This window comes from Vombatus ursinus, unplaced genomic scaffold, assembly GCF_900497805.2.
Source record: "Vombatus ursinus unplaced genomic scaffold, bare-nosed wombat genome assembly UNPS02009835.1, whole genome shotgun sequence".
Lineage (NCBI taxonomy): Eukaryota > Metazoa > Chordata > Mammalia > Diprotodontia > Vombatidae > Vombatus > Vombatus ursinus.
This window is the reverse complement of record NW_020949613.1, coordinates 25,423,574-25,442,567: the sequence shown is the minus strand read 5'-3', so window position 1 is coordinate 25,442,567 and position 18,994 is coordinate 25,423,574.

Here is an 18,994-nt window from a genome sequence, read left to right as displayed (position 1 = left end):
AACAAGTGATACATGTCTAGTTGTTGTCACCTCCAGGCCACCTAAACAGCACCATCTTTATCATGCATTATATCTATATGCTATCTACATAACTGTAGATAGTGGAATATGAAGTGTTAACAGAAGACCCTCAGGCCCAAAAGGCCTTTGTGCCTGAAAAGGGACCTGAAATGAAACAGAGTTTGATCATAGATTATAAAAGCACTTATTGTATGAGAAGAGCTTACACAAGTGGAGCAGAGAGGAAGAAAGATATCAGCTGCTCCAAAGAGACTGGAAAAGGGTGAGATATTTATGCTTTCTAGAAGTTTTTGGTCAGGGAAAGGGGGCTTAGGGGAAGTGGACATTTGTAAACACAATAAGCCAGAGAGTAAAGTGTTTGGAAAGACCTGAATCTATGTTCTGATAATCTCAAGTCTGCAGCTGCTGTCCAAGGTTGCTTTTGAGCCATTTAAGACTAGTCTGACCATGACAGGCATCTCCAAGTTTGTCTGGAGTTCATTCACAAAAGATTCACTAGTATGTCAAGCAGCGGTTATCATGCTATTCTATTGTCCTGCTCCCCTGTAAAGAAGGGAAGCTCTGACATATCAAACAGGTTAGTATAATCGTTACAGAATCCATGTACATCTGTGTAATTTGAATAGTTAGTTGATATTTAGATAACACATTAAGGTTTTCAAAGTATGTTTTATGTACATTATCTGCTTTGATCCATGAAATAAACCTGGAAGGTAGACAGTATAGACATATAATACCTGTTTTACAGGTGAAGAAATTGAGGCAAGAGAGGCCAGGCAGACTTGTGCATGGTCACACAGCTAGTAAACATCAGAGACAAATAAGCCAGCCTAGCTGAAGCAGCAAGGTAGCCAGAGGCAGAGACAGGAGACTGCATGTGCAAGACAAGTCAAACCACCACTACCACCATGAGCATTCAGACCATGTTAGGCACAATCCAGGACCCTGAATCCTAGAACTCTGGAAATAGTGACATTAAATATTGATATTAAAGAAGAGGCGTTAGCATCTGCTTTGCTACTGCAACCTAAGCACTATGAGACTTTTTCATGTCACTTGCAGGTGAAACCTTCTATATCTGTTGTCTCCATTACAACAAGCTCCTTGAGAGCAAGGATTGTCTTTTTTTTCTATTTGTAGTCCCAGTGCTTTGGACATAAAAAATGCTTAATAAATGCTTCCTTCATTCTTCAGAGGTAGGATTCAAATCTAGGTCTTTTCTGACTCCAAGTCCGGCATCTCTTTGCCCTACATGTTTTAGTGAGCAATTGTCTCTTCTGTGGCTTTCAAACTTTGGTGATTTGTGCATGTTTTATTTTACCACTTACCCTCTTCATTCAGTTATTATTTACCAAAGTATTCAAATTTGTGAGACATTTCTATGTTTTCTAAGAGATAATGGAACAGATTATTTAAAATTAGGATTTTTCCATTTGGAATTGGGATATATAATCAATTTAGTTATCCAACAAAATCTAGATGTATGTATGTGTGTAATTAGATGTTGAGGGCTTAATATCAGTGTTAAGAGTCCCCTTGAAGGAAAACTAGTTTAGTACCTCAAATAGATTTTCTGATAAAGGCCTTATTTCTGAAATATATAGGTAACTGAGCCAAATTTATAAAAGTAAGAATCATTCATTAGTTGATAAATGGTCAAAAGATTTGAATAGATAGTTTTCAGAAGAAATCAAAGCTATCAATAATCACATGAAAAATGCTCTAAATCACTGCTGCTTCCTTAATTACCAAACTCTTGAAAAATTTAACTACAACTAGTACCTCCACTTTCTCAACAGACCCCTCTCTCACAATCTCTTAGTCTGGCTTCTAACCTCATGATTTATTGAAACTGCTCTCAAAAGTCATCATTAATGATTTAATAATTGCTAACTCCATTAATTAGACTTTATTCCTCCCCCTCTTTGATCTGACTACAACATCTGACATCATCACTCTCTTCCTCTCCTTTGATACTCTCTATTCCCTTTGTTTCAAATATATTAAAGTCTTCTGGTTCTCCTCACACTGCTTTAACTCCCCCTCCATTCTTGACTGTCTTCTTCCTGACAACTTAATGTGAAGTGGGAACTGAGCCCTTAGGTTGTGTTCTTTGCATTCTCCTTTCTCAATACTGTCTTCTTTGCTAATTCTATTCACTGTTACTGTTTCAACTATCACTACCATGATGATGATTCCTAAAATTTGTATCTCCAGTAAAATCTGTGCTCTTCAGAACTGCATCTCCAAAAGAGCCTATGTTCCAAAGAACTAGGGTAAAAAAGGAGCAAAAAAAAAAATCTGACCATAAAAAGCTACTAGGGTGACAGGGAAGATCAAGACACAAACTCAGAAAAAGACAATGAAGTCAAAGCAGCTACAAGCAAAGCCTCAAAGGAAAAAATGTGAATTGGACATAAGCCCAACAAGAATTCCTGGAAGAGTTAAAAATGATTTTCCAAATCAAATAAGAGTGGCAGAGAATAAACAAAGGAAAAAATATGAAAAGACAACTAACAGCTTGATAAATGAGGTACAAAAAACTAAGTAGCCAAAATTAGAAGGAAAACAGGAAAGTGGGGGAGGGGGAATTTTGCGACAAGTTTCTCTGATAAAGGCCTTATTTCTGAAATATATAGGTAACTGAGCCAAATTTATAAAAGTAAGAGCCATTCTTTAGTTGATAAATGGTCAAAAGATTTGAATAGATAGTTTTCAGAAGAAATCAAAGCTATCAATAATCACATAAAAAATGCTCTAAATCACTACTGATTAGAGAAATGCACATTTAAACAACTCTGAGATACCACCTCACACCTATCAGACTGGTTAACATGACAGAAAAGGGAAATGACAAATGCTAGTGAGTTTGTGAACTACTCTATCCATTATGAAGAACAATCTGGAACTATACCCAAAGAACTATAAAACTGTGCATGCCCTTTGATCCAGCAATACCACTACTCAGGCTATAATCCAAAGAGATCAAAGAAAAGGGAAAAGGACTTATTTGTACAAAAACATTTATAACAGTTGTTTTTGTGGTGGCAAAGAATTGGAAATTTTGAGGGAATACCTATCAATTGAAGAATCACTGAACAACTTGTATTATATGACTGTGATGAAATACAATTGTGCTATAAGAAATAATAAGCAGGATGCTTTCATAATAACGTAAGAAGGCTTCTAAGAACACATACAAGTGAAGTGAGCAGAGCCAAGAAAACATCGTATACAGTAACAGCAATATTGTAAAGATGAACTGTGAAAGACAGCTACTCTGATCAATACAATGATTCAAGACAGTTTCAAAAAGTTCATGATGAAAAATGCTATCCCCCTTCAGAGAGAGAACTGACAAACTCTGAATACATATTGAAGCATACTTTTTTGCTTTCTTTATTTTTATTGTTTTATTTTGTTTGTGTTTTCTTTTGCAATATGGATAATATGAAAATACATTTTATGTGACCACATATGTATAATTGAAATCAAATAGCTTGCCTTCTCCAATTTGGGGAGGAGGGGTATTGGAAGAGGGGGAAGGGTCAGAAGAAAAGGAGAGAATTTGGAACTCAAATTTTTTTAAATGATTGCTTGAAAAAATTTACCTGTAATTAGGAAATATTTGACCAAATAAACAAAAATTATTTAAAAAAATAAGAATACAAACTTTTTAATAAAAGGAAAATTTTACAAAAGAACATGTTAATGCTTAAACAAGGCACAAAAACATAACTCTCAACTGAAATTCTAACATCTGCTATACTCTATGTCAGGTGGTTATTTGAATAAGCTAAGATAAAAACTAGTGACAATGTATTTATGTTTATATTCTATTCTTACCTGTGAAAAAGGCTTATTGTTTTAAGAAATGTCTTTCTTGGGGGCAGCTAGGTGGTGCAGTGAATAGAGCACTGGCCCTGAAGTCAGGAGGACCTGAGTTCAAATCCGGCCTCAGACCAAACACTTGACATGTACTAGCTGTGTGACCTTGGGCAAGTCACTTAACCCCAACTGCCTCACTTAAAAAAAATGTCTTTCTTGGTTAAGAATGTAAGTGCATTAAAATAATAAATCTGTTCTTTCTTTGCTATTTTTTGTAATTTAACCAACAAATCATCAAATACAACACCTACTATATGCAAAACCCTATACTAAAAGATCTGTCAGCTTTTTACTAGTAAAGGGAGAGGGGACATGGCTAAATGTTGTACTCTTCCTCCACACAGTCAGATAAAATAATGATTGATGTACCACTCATGAAAAAGAAGAGTGTAAGAATATATGAATGATTTTCTTTTCTTAAATGTGAATCTCTTATAAGTAGAATACTTAGATTTAATATTGATACACAAATTAAAGTTTCAAGTATAGGTCTAAAGACAGACTATATGTTTTCCTCAAAGATCAGTCTAAATTCAAATAGGCTTATCAATAAAAGTTGAACCTTCAACTGATCAAAGAAGAAAAATATTCTTCCCCTCATACTGTAATACTATATTATAGTCGAGAAAGAAAGGATTATGTATGGGTCACTCTGAAGACAGTGAAGAAATGCATGGTAAGCATGAATAGGCTTGCTGTGAAACCAATGAAGAATTGTCCAGAAATGTTATAAGAGATATCAGAGAGAGATATTGTTGGAAGAAGAGTTGCATGGGTCATATCACCAGAATAAGGAAAGAACAGATGTACAGCTCACATGCTCCATTTGTATGCATACAACATCAAGAGAACTAGAAGTAGCTGATGGTGAACTGGTTAGAGCACTCAGTCTGCAATCAGTAAGACATGAGTTTAAATCAATTATAGATAATAACTAGGAGTCTGACCCTTAGGAAATCACTTAGTCTCTGCCTTTCTCAGTTTCCTCATCTGTAAAAGGGGGATCATATTAGCACTTACCTCACAGGGTCATGGGAATCAAATGAGTTAATACTTTTTGTCAGTTAACAAACATTTATTAAAGCATCTACTATGTGCCTGGAATTTTGATAAGCAATGGAGATGCAAATGCAAGTAAAAAAAATATATTCTCTTCCCTTAAGGAGCTTACAGTCTAACAGGGAAGATAAGACACAAAAGAAACTAAAGAAGGAGAGGGGATGAGAGGGAGAGAAGAAGGGAAGTACCCAGTACAGAGGCATGATGGAGAAACAAGTCCAAAAGCAGTGTAGCTGGTGGGAAATGGATGGAAGACTATGTTGAACCTTATTCTTTTTTTTCTTTTTTTATTTATTTTTAGTTTTCAACATTCACTTCCATAAGATTTTGAGTTTTAAATTTTCTCCCTCTCCCATTTCTTCCCCCACCCCAAGATGGCATACAATAGATACAGGCTCTACATATACATTCATGTTAAGCATATTTTTCCCATTAGTCATGATGTAAAGAACAATGAAAACTAATGGGAGGAACCACGAGAATGAAGCAATAAAACAAAACAAGAAAGGAAAAGGAGAGCAAATAGTATGCTTCCATCTGCATTCATACTTCATAGTTCTTTCTCTGGGTGTGGATAGCAATGAGATAATATTTTTAAAGTGATTGGTTGTGTACAGTAACAGCAATATTGTTTTAACAATAACTTTCAGTGAATAAGTCATTTGATGGGGCAGTTAAGTGGCACAGTGGATAGAGCACCGGCCCTGTAGTCAGGAGGACCTGAGTTTAAATCTGACCTCAGACCAAACATTTGATACTTACTAGCTGTGTGACCCTGGGCAAGTCACTTAACACCAATTTCCAAAAATAATAATAATAATAAGTCATTTGAGTATTATAAATGCCCAAATTAACTACAAAGGGTATATGAAGGAAGATGCTATCTGCTTCCAGAGAAAGAACTGATAAATAGATGTATAGAACAATTGTGTGTGTGTGTGTGTGTATGTGTGTAGTGGTAGCCACCTCTAGGGCAGGGGAGTGTAAAGGAAAAAAAGAAATTTACTTGATAACTTTATCATATATTTTAAAAGAATAGCAAATTGTACATAATAGATTTGCCGTTTCATGTTTAGTCATCTTTTTTTTTAAATTATACTATGAGCAAACTCAATTAACATATTGGTTAGCTATGCTTAACTACTTAGCATTTCATTCTTTTTTTTATAAGGTATAGTTAGAGATAACTCTTTGGATGAGGGAAGAGGAAAGAATATATTGAGATTTTTTCAAGAAACTGGTCCCAACATGAGGTAATCAAAAATCACATTTAAAAATAACAATTTGGGGTTTTTTTACATAAAATGATAATTTCACAAAAGAGCATGCTAATGCTTGAACAAGTCTCAAAAATATATTTCTGATAACTGTAACTTATACATGTTGCAGCCTCAAAGGGACTGCCCACATCAATAAAGTTACAAATCCAGTGAAGCACATAACCACTTATAATATGTTAGCCTTTGAATTCTGCTCCAAAGAGCCATTTATTTTTATTTCATTTGCCAGGAAGTTGGAAAGAAAGGGAGAGGGTTCCCTAAGGGAGTCACTAATGTAGTCAATAAAGATTGTTCATCCTTTATTTCAAAGAGGACCAATGACATAATGGGGTGATGTGGACTTGTCCATGAATTGGATTGAAGTGAGGCAAAGTTGGACAATGTCATCAGCCTCACTCTCTCTTCCAGAGTCATCAAAGCCCAGTGGCAAGACAAAAGTCAAGATGACCGGCAGTGGCCCGAGATGCAGTGGATGACTTTGATATCTTTGGTAACCAAGCTCTAAATGCTCCACAGTGCTTACTTCAGCTGCCTTCAAGGCTGTTAGAACAAATTGTCCTTATCCACCGATTGCACAGGGAGAAGCCTTCACATGCTTGGGATAGACAACCTGCTAACTCACCAACAGTCAACAAATATTTACTCATAAAGGAAGGAAGATAATCTCCCTGTATCTTCTTCTCTTTTTAAGAAAAAGAGCCTAACTATGAATCTGGCCCATGCATGCAAAACCCTAGGGTGAAGCTTACTAACAGGATTGGAAGCTCAGTCAGCTCCATAAAGAGAGATTCTTAGCTGTGCTGTGAAATCTTCACATCTAACAATAATATGCTCTCTGAGCCCCTTTTCAATAGGAGGTGAATTCAAATTGACAAATATCTATTAAGTTCTTATGGTATAATTTCCCGTGATATCTAATAAAGGAATGAAGGTGACCCTGGATTCTTGAAAGTTTACACCAAAGCACAAGTTATTTCAGGTCCTGTAAATCTGGAAGTTTCGAGTATAGGCCTGGGTATGGACTATGTCACTACAGGATTAGCCTCAGTTCAGAGAGGCTAATGAGCATAATGACCATCAGTTGTTCAGCCAGCAAATGATAGATTTTTTTGGTCAAAGGAAGTTGTTAAATCATTTATTAGATGATGCCTTTCCTGAATCCCCCAAATGTTAGTGCCCACCTTTCCTAACCACATTGTATTAATTCTTTATATGCTTATACTCACATATTCCATTTCCTCCAATTTATTGTGATCTCTATAAGAGCAGAAACTATTTTGTGTTTTGTCTAGCAATGTCTGGAATATAGGAAGTGCTTAATAAGTTTTGTTTGATTCACTTCCAGAGAAAATGCAATTTGCATCAGCAAAGGGGGTGCCCGCATTAATGAAATCATAGATCCTTAAAGTATATGAAAGGTACATGTATTCCAGGTATTTGGAAACTCAGTCTTTCACCCAGTCTAATTACAAAGGGTCAGAAAAGGTGTTTTTTGTCCTTTTCATATTGAGGTAAAATGTTTTCCAAACACTCTCATTGATGCAAATAGGGTGATACAGATTTAGAACAGGTTTCACGGAAATAACACCTGAACTAAACCTCAAAGGAATATAAGAATTCTGAGAGATGTCTATTAGAAGAGAATGCATTACAGGCTTTTTGGGTGGTTTTGTGAAAGCAGATAGACAGGAAACCAAAACTCGAATTCAGGGAAAAGCTAGGGCAAACCCCTCATAAGGCATCCTCACCCAACTCATACCACCATCAATTGATTGGATCCAAGTCATTCTACTGTTCAGCTGGGCTTAATCCTAGGACTGGTGTCTTGCTGGACAAGCCAACCTGTAGCTAGGATGAGTCAAACAGGTCATTTGGTAACTGTCCTGGCTAGTCACTATGCTCCACTACTGCTGAATAAAGCCAGGTAAGCCATATTGTTACTACTGAACATGGATGCCCAAATAAGGCTGGACAATACCAGGCAGCTGTGGAGTTACTCAGCTCATGGGTTCTTTCTCTGGCCTTGATAACTCTGTTGGAGACTCTTGATGGACAACTGCAGTCCTTTTTCACTTTCAGACACTGGCTAGGCTAATGAATACTGTACTTTTTTTTCAGCTAGGGTATCATGGAGTTCTTTCAGTTAGGGTAATGACCCTTAGGTTAAGATCAGCAGAAGCTTCTTTTCTTTGTAATCCTTTAGAGTCTTAGCTCCAAAGGTCATTTGTCACCTCCAAGCAGGACAGGAGAGTAAGCTTGCCTCTCTCTCCAAGTTGCTTTGGGGTAATTAGTTTCAGTTCATTAATTTTTTGCCTCCCAAATGTTTTTAGGAAGATTATGGAAAGGCACCTGAAGGTACTCTGCATGTCTTGTTGACCTTTTCATAGCCAATTAAGATATTCATTACTCTCACCCATTGAGGGTGAGGAATGTCTTCTCCACCTGAAGGTTTTCCCCTTTACCTTTCAATATCTTTGTCTTTTGGCTTCTGTAGACTTCCAGCTTTTTCTGAAATCTCACCAATGTACCCACCTTATACTACTATTCTTGTTAAATTAGAACATACATCATACGCAAGGGAGCAATACAAAATAAAATTAGAAAAGTAGGTTGAAGCCAGATTCTGGAGGGCTTTAGATGTCAGTCCAAGAACCTTGCTTTTGGAGGGGGTTGTTTTTATTTTGGGAATTTGAGGGTTATTTGGGGGGGGTGGTATCAGAAGCAATAGGGACCCAGTGAAGACTTTTGAACGAGTGAGTGACATGCTCATATCTATGTCTTAGGGTATTGTTTTGGAGGATGAATTGAGCAAGAGAGATACAAGTAGTATGGAATCCAATTAGGAAATTATTCCAGTAGATCAGGCATGAAGGGAATGTATAAAAAAATTATTAAGACCTTACTATGTGCCAAGCACTAGAGATAGTGACTTGACCTATCTCACTGGCAGGAAATTCATTCTCCCAATCCAGTTCAATACCTTCTCTATAATGTATAATCTTAGAGAGTTGTTTAAAGCCCCAAGCCAGTATAGATATATCAAAGGCAAGAGTTGAGTGGATGTCCTTCTGGTTTTGAGGACAGATCACTAGGCACTATGACACATTGTTTCTCACTTGATAATAATTTTTAAAAAATGAAGATAGTCCCTGGAGCCTGATTTCTAATACAGGAAACAACGCATATAGGGGAGTAGTTGTGATGTACTTTGGTTGAAAACTTATGGGGACGGGGTTGAAACCATATGGCAATAAATTAATACACTATCTCCAATAACAAGGGAAAGAATCTGAAGTAGGGTAGTGGCCATGGGAATAAAGAGAAATACTTTGGATTTGAAAGGTGACTATAGAGGGCAATCCTTGGAATATCATCAGTAGTAAGAATTCTTCATCTTTTAAAAATGGATTCATTTGAAAACAGCCAGAAGTAAAGTTACCAGTAAATAAGGGTATGTTTGAACTGAGAAATGTTGTTTGGGGATGAAAAGAGTCATGTGACTTTGAGGTTTATTTTCTTCTGGTGTTTATAAATTAGCTCAGAGGACAAAAACATATGTGCCTTGATTTATTCAAAGGCAGAAATTTTCATTGACTAAAGAGATTAAACATGGTAAGTCAGTTTAGAAGTGGTTACTCTAATACACCACAGAGTTTTTTCTCAGCTAACATACACTGTTGCATTAGACTACATCCCATATGACCTAATTCACAAAATGTGATTGTCTAATTATTAATACCATGCAAATCCTTAAGCAATGCACATTTGATCAGTGCTATACATATAACACAAAACCTTGAATAATATGTAATCTATTTGTTATAGGCTGACATGTAACCTTAAAAAAGAAACTTCAAAATAAATAAATCTTCTACTGCTTTAACTGAAATTCTGTTCTGAAAATTCATTCTCTATCTGATCATTGTTTAGAAAAAGGAAGTTAAAGTGGATACTGAGGAAGATTAAGTTTAATTTACTCCCTCTTATAAACAGATTCTTTATATGGCAATAATCCAAGATAGCTTTGAAAAATGTTCTTATGCATTTCAGTAATTATATGGGGGGGATGGGGGTATTGTATTCAAGAGGATTTTTTTAAGTATCTGGTATTCATCCATTTACATGTTTCAACACAAAAACCTATTTATGTGCCAGTATACATTTTTCCTTTAAATGATTTCTGGTCAAAGATATAAGCCTGTAAAATATTCTTTTTCTAAATTATTCAGAGGATGCAATTAGACCTCCTCAAATCTTTGGAAGGCATGTTCAGGATGGTGGGTTTAATTCATTCATATTCTACTTTGCTTTACACAACCCTGACAATAGTTCTTTGCCTTTAAAAAGCATCCTATTGAAACATATGTGTAGAAGCAGAACGAAGATTTTCCCCAGCTAGGGACAAATTAGAATTCATAGAGATAGATGAAGGCTTACAAGGCATAACAGAGAATTACATTCTTTTTCTTAATTGTGTTGATATCTCTGGTTTCTACATCACTTTTATTTCTAAGTATATATTCAGAGAACTGTCCCTTATATTATAAAACCAAAAAGAAAATGAGAAGGACAAAAAATTCAGCAAAACTAATATATCAGCCAAGCCTGATAATATGTTTATTGTTCCACACACACAGTTAAGGCACAGAATCTTCCATAACATTCTAGCACTACAATTTGTTCAGTCATTCCCCAATCTATGGGGATCTATTTTGTTTCCAGTTCTTTTTTGCTACCAAAAATAATCTGCTATAAATATTTTGTTATATATAGGACTTTTCTATCCCTGACCTCTTTGATGTATATTCCTAGCAGTAGGATCTCGGGGTCAAAGAGTATGCACATTAAGTCACTTAATGGCTTCCCTCTCCAACTACCCCATATTTAACTACCTTCTCTTTATTTATATTTATTCTATAAGAATAAGCATCAAGGTGGTACAGCTTATAGAGTACTGGACCTTGAGTCAAGAAGACATGAGTTCAAGTCTTGCCTCAAAGACTTACTAATTGTTTGAGCAAGTCATTTGACCTCTTTAAGCCTCAGTTTCCTCATCAGTGAAATAATGACAATTGCGATTATAAATAGCTACTATTGGTAGCACTTTAAAGTTTGCAAAGCAATTTAAAATTATCTTATTTGATCCTCATAACAACAAGTACGTGCTATTATTATCCCCATTTTACAGATGAGGGAACTGTGGCAGACAGAAGTTAAGTGACTTTCCCAAGGTCACACAGATAGTAATTGTCTAAGGCTTGATTCGAATTCAGCTTTTCCTAATTCAAGGTATAGGACTTTATACAGTGTACCATCTAGCTACCTCAAATGGGGATAACAATAGCACCCATCTCTCAGGGTTGCGGTAATACGTAAATCATTCTGCAATCCTTAAAGATAAATATGTATATATGTATGTGTTTATGTATGTATATACATAGGCACAGTTATTGTTCAGACATGTCCGGCTCTTTGTGACCCCATTTGGGATTTCTTGGAAAAGATACTGGTTTGCCATTTCCTTCTCCAGCTCATTTTACTGATGAGGAAAGTGAGGGAGACAGGGCTAAGTGACTCTACCAGGGTCACGTAGCTGGTAAGTGTCGAAAGCCAGATTTGAACTCAGGGAAATGAGTCTTTCTGAGTTCAGGCTCAGCACTCTATCCACTCTTCCACCTAACTGCCCTAATATACATACATACATACATACATACATACATACATATATACACATTGTTATTATTTTTGTGTACATATACACAGATATACTTGTTTCTACCATTAGAATGCAAGTTCCTTGAGAGTAGGGATCATTTCATTCTTTGTCTTTGAATCCCCAGCACATAGCACAGTACTTAACAAATAGTAGGTTCTTAACCCATGCTGTGGTTGATAATTCTAAATTGTTTTCCAGAATAGTTGGACCAATTCTGCATTAAAACAATGGCTTTTCAACAGCCCCTGGAATATTGATTATGTCCATCTTTTGTCAGCTTGCCAGTTTGTTATAAGTCAGTTAAAACCTCGGATCACTTTGATTTACATTTGAGAGACATGTTTTCTTCTAAGCACCAAAGGCATTTGTCAATGTCAGGAATGTGGCACAAAATCCAAACGCACAAAGAACTTCTTATCAATAAAAAGATTCTACAAGAACCCCTGTTTGCAGATAATGTTCTACTTGATTTAGTGAAATCCCATGACACTAAGGCATCCTCCAAAGACACATTTAAAAGAAATCAGCTTAGTGGTAGATAGAGTACCAGCCCTGAAGTCAGGAGGATCTGAGTTCAAATATGACTTCAGACCAAAACACTTGACACTTACTAGCTGTGTGACCCTGGGCAAGTCACTTAACCCCAATTGCCTTACCAAAAAACAAAAAAACAAAAAACAAAAAACAAAACAAACAAAAAAACATAAAAGAGATCAGCTTAGACAAGTTCACAGGAAAATCAAAGTAAATAAAGAAGAGAGATGTTCCAGATTGTGGTACTTATTTAGTTGGATAGGTGATCCAGGTTACGAGTCATTAAATAGACACAAAAAAACACAAAGTATTCAGTCTACTCCATAAACTCTCCTCTGAAGAGAACTGAATCTGAGATTACTATTAAGGAAACAGCCAGACATTCTAGAGAAATCCATCACTCCACCCTATGGTTTGAACACTCCCTAAAAAGGCAAACATACTTCTAAACTGTTAGACAAGGCATCCACCTTCCCATTGGTGCTGTGCTTTCTGATTAATTCACTGTAATAGCAGAATATAATAATCTCTTGCTTCCTCTTCTTATGAACTAATTCTTTCCCTGTTGGTCCAATCATGGCACTAGGTGGTTGATTATTTAGGGTTTAGTAATGCTCTTTCTCTCTCTTAAACAGAGAGTTTGTTCTTAACCTCAGATTTCAGGAGACGTGTGACAGTTTATCTATCAGTTTATCGTTCAGTCCTTTCAGTAGTCCAGACTCTTTGTGACCCCATTCAGGGTTTTCTTGGCAAAGATACTGAAATAATTTGCCATTTCTTTTTTCAGATTATTTTACAGATGAGGAAGAGAGCCAAATAGGATCATGTGATTTGCCCAGGGTCACACAGCTAGTAAGTGTCTGAGGCCAGATTTGAACTCATGAAGATGAGCCTTCCTGACTTCAGACCCAGCACTCTAACCACTGTGACACCTGCTGCCCTACCCAAGGTTACACAGCCAGTATGTGTCAGAGGCAAGATTGGAACCTCAATTTTACTGATTCCTAGGTCAGTTCTATAAACACTATATCATACTACCCCACTTCTATTTTTGTGTCTCTCTCCCTCTGTCTCTTCCTCTCCCCCTCTAACCTCTCTCCCTCTTTCTCACTCTCCACCCCCCTCCCTTCCTCTTTCCCTTTTTCTCCCACTCCCTCCCCGCCCCTTTCTCAGTGTCTCCTCCCCTCTCTCCTTTCACACACATTTTAGAAAACAAACTTTATGCAACAGTTTTTTTTTCCATAAAATCCCCTCTACTACAATGCTAGGCAGTAATCCACTGCTTGCTGCCACTGTAGCTAGTAACAAGAACAGGGCTGAGAGAGCTGAGATCAACCCTGCAAATCATCTTGGTATAGGCATAAGCTCTGGGGCAGAGATGAGGCTGAGTAGTTACAGATAAGAGACTTGCCCTAATCAGAAACAGACCAAGAATTGGAACTGAGAACTCAGCATGAGGGGTATCCCAGGCCTGAGGAGCAGCCAGCTAGGGACTAGCAAGCAGATGAAAGCATGGACCAAGTGATATAGGCAGCTTTCAAAAATGTGGGCACCATTCCTCCAGCTTCTCCTTTGCTTTCACTATCCAACTTCAGAACCAAGAGCTGGACCATGGACAGCACCACCATTCCCTCCTATTACTTTTCCATGACCTATTGGTATGGAGAAAGGTTTAGGGACATGGGAGGGTAGTATATCCAAGTAAGTGTGCCACAATATTTCCATGGCATTTTTATTAGGTTTTTAAAAGCACGATGTGACTATATACAGTTGATTCCTATATAGTACAAAGAGATAGTTAAGACTCAGCTAGGAGAGTTCCCAGATGTGGAATAGAACCAGAGTCATAGAGATTTCTTGAACACACACACACACACACACATGCATGCATGCACTCATGCACACACACATGCACAAACACGCATGCACATATGTTAACAATATTTTCCATCAACTCTGAGGCAAGACTATAGATCCCGGCCAGAGACTGTTACTTCTTTGCGAAGACATTTGGAGCATCTGGTTTGGGAGGGGGAGTGACTCAGGTGAATTGGAGAAAACCTCTGACACATGTTAGATAAACCTTGATGAGCCCACTGGGCTGGTCACTTGAGCATACCACCACATAGTTGACAAATTATATATTACATTTCCTCACAAGTTAGTTAATAAAGCAGCATCTTTTCTGTAGACATAATAAAGGCAGTAAAAGAAATGACATGGGCTGATATAGCAGCACCTCATGCCACAAAACATACCCATCAAGCACACCCAGAACCCCTACCCAGGTAACACATCCAACTCCTGCTAATATGCACCATCAACCAACTGCCCCTGCTATCAAGAGGAACATGGCCAAGGATTCCCAAGCAACTCAGATTTTCTGTTACCTAGTAGCCTCATTTTCATCTCAGAAAAAAAAAACCAGGACAATGATGAAATAAACAGTAATCCTTATTGGCATTCTCTGAGCCACCATTCTTGGAATTCCCCTAATGGAGGCCCTAAAAGGCCTCTCTTCTCCTTCTACTCCTAATCCACCAGTTAGGACTCCTTGCTTTGCCCATTCCTTGCCATTGTCTTCTCAATGGATAGGGAAGAGGCTGAAGTGAGAAAGAGAATTAGGAACTCAACATTTTAAAAAATAAATATTGAAATTTAGTATAATTATTAAAAAAATTATCTTCCATTCTTCCCTTCCCCATCCCCTACTAAGAGGTTTCTAAAATAGAAACTAATCATCTTTGTAAGACTGCACATGTTTCCAAATTCTGGATCCTGACATCACAAAGTATAACTGCAAAAGCTGAGTTCATTTATCAGACTGGGACACATTCCCGTTCACTTGTATGAGCTATATAATAAAAGAGATGGAAAAGAAAAATAAATACTCAATAGACAAACTTGACTCAAAATATTTACTGAAATCTTAAAGGAGATGGGCTCAATGAGTCCATTTATACTCTCTCCAGGAGAAATGTTTGCTGACTGAATGTCTACTTTCCCAAGTGGTGCCTTGAATATACAATTGGCACGCTAAAAATTGTTATATGATATAATATAAGTCTGTTTACTTAACAAAGTATAATGTCTTCCTAAATATTACTTGGGAGACAGATTCAACTTGTTCTACTTGATATCAGAGGGTAGAATTAAGACTTAGAGTTGAAAATCACAAAGAGGACAATTCAGACTTGATGTCAGGAAAATCTAACCATTAGAGCTATCCAAAAGTTGAATGGGAGGTGCTGGTTCCTCCTCACTGGAGGTCATTAAGCAAAGTCTAAATAACCATTTGTCAGGAATATTGTAGAAGAATCCTTGTTCAGCTGTGAATTGGACTAGAGAGATCTCTTCCCTTCAGACTCTGCAGTTTTATAACATTTTCTTCTCATCTGTAAGTGAATTATTTCTAAAGCAATTTACTGTTTAAGTTCTAGCTACTCACTCACATCCTGCAGGTTACAAGCATCCCAGCTGAGAACAGTGTATAAATATTTCTTTAAAGCTTAAGCATCAACTATAATTAGTCACTAATGACATTAAATTGTTAAACTAACAATTTCTTAGTGGAATAGACTGTCAGGAAGGAACTATTTCTTTTGTAAGTAGCTATATAAAGCTATGGATTTAAATAACTATCAAACCACCACATAGAGAAATGTCAAGGTCTGAACTTGAATCCCAAGCAAGATATGAAAATCAAATATACATGTCAAATACACAGAAACCTCCAATGATCAACAAAACTGAAATATGCCAATTTTCCCCCAATATTAATCAGATAATTCCCAAACATGAATGATACCAATGCAGAGAAAGGGTATAAAACAGAGTGAGTAGTAATTAGGGCCAAAAGAACTAAGCCTTCCCAGAAAAGTTTAATTTAAATTTTTCATTCCTATATATAGATATGAATATCTTGTCTTAGATACACAGTAACAGAGAAAATACAGATTTTTTTTTCCTTTAACTTACCTCACTTGGGAGGAGGCTGGAGCTGGTCTCTGTATTCATTGCTTCTACCTGAAGATAGGTGTTGGTCTATTAATTAGTGGTGAGACTGGTTCCATCTGAAACTTTCTTCCCTCTTATTTCCTGAAATTCCCCGCACTAATCATAGCTGATGCCAGCAGTACTTCCTGAACACCCCCACAGATTTCCCAGCCCTAAAGGGCTAATTTTTAACCCACCTAAGAGCAGGATGTCTACATGTAACTTAAATTCTGAGTTCTTCTTGTACAATGTTCAAACCGTACCTTAGCTTCGTGTGTAACATTTGACAAGTGAAGGAAGATGAAGCAAGAGAAAAAGTGGATGTTGACCATTACTGAATACTCAAGGAAAGTCCAGAAGTTCAGATTACCTCTTGGAGGCTTAAATGGGAACACTACAGTGAAGAGAGTCATGTACAAGAAAGGCCAAGAAATTCTCATCTGTATTTCCTTCCATTTCCTCTCCTGTATAAACCAGTCACCAAAACAACACCACAGATCTATTGAGGGTACCTATACTTAAATCACCCCTATCAATTAATCAATAAGAAGAATTTATTACACATCTACAATGTGCCCAGCACTACATTAAGAGCTAGGCATGAAACAGTGAAACAGCCCCTCCCTCAAGGAATTTACATTCTAATAATGTTCTCTTCTAAGAATTATAACTAGAAGAATTGGGTTTTGAATGTATCAATTGCTAGAGAATCATAGGCAGCCCCAACCCCTACCAAAAAAATCACATATTCATACTGAATGGGCCCTACCTATTTATCCAGCTGTGGTCCCCTCTACACCTCTATTTTAATATTCCAGTTTAGGAAGATGCAACTATCCATTGTTCCCCAAGAGACTATAAGTATTCCTGCTTTCGTAACTTCATTATTTTTGTCAAAGGCATCATCCAGTGTCCTAGTCTCCCAGATTCAGAACCTTGACCTATATATGAATGTGTGTGGGTGTGTGGGTTTATGTGGGAGCAAAGGTGTGTATATGCACATACACATATACACAGGCTCGTTGAGCCATCTTCGTTAAGATTTCAATAAATGACTTGCAATTTTGTCTTTGAGTTTTTATTTCCCTTTTCCATCTCTTTTACTGTATAATTTATACAGGTGAATGGGGATATTTTCCAGTCTGACAAATAAACTCAAACTCCTTTATGTATACACACACACTTATTCACATACTTTTGTAAAAATAACTTCACATAAAAATATAATTAGAGTTAATTTCAATATTTTTGTAAGTTTGAAATAAACACCAATTTGGTTTTATTATGAAGTTAACTCCTCATTCTCCCTTATGACACACAAATATCCAAGTAGTTTTCAAAACTTGCCATTGGAATCTCTTTGGATCTGACCCTTTTCTCTACTCACATAACTACCTGCATAGTTCAGGCCTTCATCACTTTCCACTTGGATTATTGCAACAATCTCGAGGTGATCTCCCTGCCTCAATCCTCTCCCTACTCTAGTCCACTCCACTTACTGCACCATACAGAAAGTGATTTTCATTGAGCAAGGAGATGACCATGTCATTTGCCTACTCAAACAACTCCAGTTGGATCCATATTGTCTCCAGGACAAAATAGAAATTCTTTTATTTAGATTGTAAGGTCCTTCACAATCTGGCCCCAACCTCTCTTTCTAGACTCATTACTTTCTTTTCCATATTTTGTGATCCAGCCAAACTGACCTTCTCTCTGTTTCTCACATAGCACATTCCATCTCCCATTTCTGTGTCTTTGAACTGGCCATCCTCCACGCCAAGCATGCACTCATTCCTCACCACAACCTCACAGAATTTCTCTCTCCTTTCAAGATACAGTTCAAGCTTCACTTTCTACAATAAGCCCATTGCTACTTCCACCACTCCAAGTGCTAGTGACTTGCTTCCCAAACTATCTTGCCTTAATTATGAAATAGTTATTTGCAGCTAGGTGGTGAAGTAGATAAGAGTGCTGGGCCTACAATCAGGAAGATAATCTTCCTGAGTTCAAATGTGGCCTCAGACATTTAATGTGTAACAATGGGCAAGTCACTTAACCCTTTTTGCCTCAGTTTCCTTATCTGTAAAATGAGCTGGAGAAGGAAATGACAGACTATTCCAGTATCTGCTAAGAAAACCCCAAATGAGATGATGAGGAGTTATACTAACCCTAAATGACTGAAAATGAGGGAGCAACAACAAAAAATTATTTGCATTTATTCTCTTCATATTTATTCTGTTCTCTCTCTCTCTGTCTCTCTCTCTCTCTCACACATACACACACACACACACACACACAAACGCACACACACACTTCTATCCCCCAAAGTACCTAGAATGGAAGACACATATACGTATATACATACATATATACACACATAAACATGCATATATAATATATGCCTATATACACACACATGCACATACTTATACAGCTACATAAATACATATAATACATATATGTATATATGTGTATACACACATACACACACACACACACA